General features: G+C 39.5%; 1 pseudogene; it reads right to left on the bottom strand.

Annotated features, from left to right (window-relative positions):
• LOC139711776 (dynein light chain 2, cytoplasmic pseudogene) overlaps positions 1 to 929 on the bottom strand; it is a 1,783-nt pseudogene extending 854 nt beyond the window's left edge.
• Between the last annotated feature and the right edge of the window lie 2,565 nt (positions 930 to 3,494).

Below are 3,494 nucleotides of genomic sequence, written 5' to 3'. Positions count from 1 at the left end.
AAAAAAAATAACATTTGGAAAAATGTGATGATCGCGGTGATCCAACACAGACTACAGTCAGACAGTCACAAAATGTATCATTTGAGAGTGATTCGTTGGTAATTAGAGTGTTATTGTCACAAGGTCTCTGAAGAACTATTTTGATGAAAGATCTGCCACCGCCGTTGGCAATTACGGGTCACATTAAACAATTTTGATCGAACCTCTGCGACATGTGATTGTACAAGCAATGCTTCCGGCACATCATGGTCATCCCGAATGCATCGGGCGTTGCTGGTGGAACGTATCCACATCATCAAAACGCAAGTCATCCATCAACCTGACTTGAAGAGTAGAACAGCGACCTGTCCAAGGTAGAAGTAGATGAAGTGTTTCGTCTCGTGTGTGACGTAACTGCCAAAGTTCCTTCCCACAATGCAATGCCAGGTCGGGTTGTACTTCTTGTCAAACTCTTTTTTGATGTAAGCAGCGATGTCCTTCTCGACGCTGTGTTTCTCCATGGCATCGGTGGCGCAATCGATAGCGTCCTTCTGCATGTCTTGAGACATGTCAGCATTCTTGATCACGGCCTTTCGTTCTGTCATTTCGAGGTTATGCTGACAAAAAGAAAAGTATACATAGACAAGAATATTAGGTCTTAACAAGAATGAACATTCGGTATTTCGCAATCAGATGAGGGCTAGCTCAACGCATTGCCTAGGAATATGCGGAAATTTAAATGTCAGGTGAAGTAGTCAGAAGAAGAAACACTTTCCCTATATAGGGAAGTAAGAAAGAAAAAAATGCGGTAGTTTTATACAAACTTACGATTTCAATCAGTTCGCAAGAAGAAACTAGCCAGAAGAAGATTAAGTTTTGAGGTTTTGTTATAACCCGACAGTCTGTTGATCACAAACGAACTGAACCAAAATTGGACTGAACATACCTCTTTGAAAGCACACCTTTTTTTTTAATATAAGTTTACACAGTCGAGCGATTCAACGCGCTTTTCTTTTAATTCGACAAAAGTCACAACACTCCCCTTTTCCAGAGAAGCATGGGTTACAATCTGGAAAACGAGGTCAGTATGGCGGAAAAAGGATTTCATTGGGTAAAATGTTCAGAATCCCGAAGTTTTTCACAGCAGCTTTTCACAAGAGAAATTCTCGAACTCTTGATTGCTTTGTATTCAGTGAGGTGTTTAGCTCGCGTGGAATTGAAAAGAGAAAAATGTAGAAAAGTGGGCGTGTTGGTTGCAGCTCGTGAATGTAGTCCTCACGTTGTTTATATTATCGAATTAACGTATACTATGGCATATCCACTGCTGGTATCATTACTGTAGAGAAGACGAAAAGAGTGTAGAGAGACGTCCGTCCCTCAATATTTGGGACAGCAAATGGACATCAGGGAAAGAATGTGGTATATAATTATTATGTTTCCCAGAAACAGTCAACAACAACATTAACAACAAAAAACCGCGTAAAAAATCACATAACTTTAATCACTCTTGATGCTCGTGGTAACAATGTAACAGATTGCAATAATATACACTCGACAGCTGCAGCTTTATTGCAGTCCGGGCTGTAATGGTAAATCAATGATGATAAACAATAGTTTCATCTGGATTAGGCCTACTATTAGCTAGTGTCCTATGATGAATAGAAGAGCAACTCCACAGGCAGCCCCTCATTCCAACCGTATGGTTGAAGGGATCGTATAGTTTTGGTTGAGACCTAATTTTAGGTTTCTCACATTTTTTGGTGAGATAATGAGAAACCTCTTATGAAATATGAAAGAGCATGTAATTCCATGAGAAATTCAACGTTCATTTGATGAAAATTGGTTTTGAAAAGGCTGAGATATCCAAAACAGAGCGATTCTAATAAAGTGTGGGACCCACCTTTTACTACGTTCGCTTTGTTTTACTTTGTTTTTGGATGTTTCAGTCATTCCAAACCCCAATTTCATCAAATAAACTTTGAATTCCTCTTAAAATGGCAAGCTCTGTACTATTTCATAAGACGGGTTTTCTTGGCATCACGCAAAAAGTTAAAAGCCCAATTCTCACCTCCATAAATACTGTACCATCCCTTTAACCTATAATATCAAGGCATTTTCCTCTTTGTTATGTTGTTGATACTTTTGCACCTCATGATTAATATTGTCTGATTATATTATGTTTCATTTATTGGTGGTATCACTCCTTGGCGAAAGAAACATTAGGGCTTACATCATTTTTTTTTGTCTGCGTTCCTGAGGTTTCTTGTTATGATAATAGTGAATATTGTGAGTGGAGTTACATGCCTTCTCTTAACTCGGGAAGCAGGCCTAATTAGTTAGCCCTTTTTGTGCCTCAGTTCTATCTGTCCATTGGTTTGTGTATGAAATCTGGGTACAATTGACTCAACGACACAGAAAAGGTTGATATAAACCAATATTACGTTGTATGCAGAAAAGCCGAGAGAGTTATTTAGATCATTCGAGAAATTTCACTGTGCCAAACTGGACCATTCATTCTCATCATCATGGCTTCATCAATTTTCTGATGTACGTCAACATCGAATGCTTTAAGCCCTCCCCCTCTGCGCTAGATTTACACAATTTTGTTTTTCAATGAATCCATATAGCGACCTGGGGAGAATCTTCATTGGATGGTATTCTACATCTAGAGTAGCTTGTAACCGTAGCTTTTAACTGTGTTCTAAGGGAGCGGCATGTTTGATTTCTACCCAGCGAGGCGTCCAGACCCGCTAACGTCATCATTGAATTACTTTGTGTGGGTGGTGCAGAGTTGCGTGACTTTCCGGCGTTTGTCGGAGGTTTGACACTCCCTCATTTTTTGTGATGCTCCGTCAATAGTTACACTAGCTTGTGTAAAGATCCTGAAAAAGGAGACAAATAGTAATGATGTATAGGTATTTGGGGATAACAAAAAAGAGAGAGAAAGAAAGGAAAGAATGGGTCTTTCTTGTTGAGACGATTGACCACTCTGGGTGTTGTCGGGTCTTTCGTGCCCGGATCATTTGGGTTGGAATGTTGGAAAGGGTGTAGCTATTACTATAGCGCAGGTTTTTTTTTTCTTCATCTATTTGAAGGCATATTTCCACAACGTTCTGCTTATTATGTTAACCTCCTCCCCCCCCCCCTCATTTTAAAACATAAATGGTAAAAACGTGTAAGCAGCATCAGAAAATGAAGGTTTGAGTTTTTGGTTCAGAAGTAACGAACACATGTGCCAGATTTACTGCCATCACCTCACATATAGGGATTGACTGCGTGAAGGCAGATAAAGCTGTAGGAAATATGATTTTGATTATTGTGCACGCTGGCATTGCAACACGCATACGGATAGGTTAACGTCTGCTCCATTTCTTTTTCTTCTTCTTCTTTCTTTTTTTTTTGAGAAGAGGAAGGTGGTTCAAAGGAAAATCTTGATCTTATGTGATTGTGATCACGTGAGTTACTAGATTGATAATTTGTTAATATGTCAGATTTCCCCCCAAGGATCAGGCTGT

Source organism: Diadema antillarum, unplaced genomic scaffold (assembly GCF_040938485.1).
Source record: "Diadema antillarum isolate AM-2024a unplaced genomic scaffold, OU_Dant_1.0 scf00000040, whole genome shotgun sequence".
NCBI classification, from domain to species: Eukaryota; Metazoa; Echinodermata; class Echinoidea; order Diadematoida; family Diadematidae; genus Diadema; species Diadema antillarum.
The sequence above is the reverse complement of the archived record's forward strand: the minus strand, read 5'-3'. Positions and strand labels throughout refer to the sequence as shown.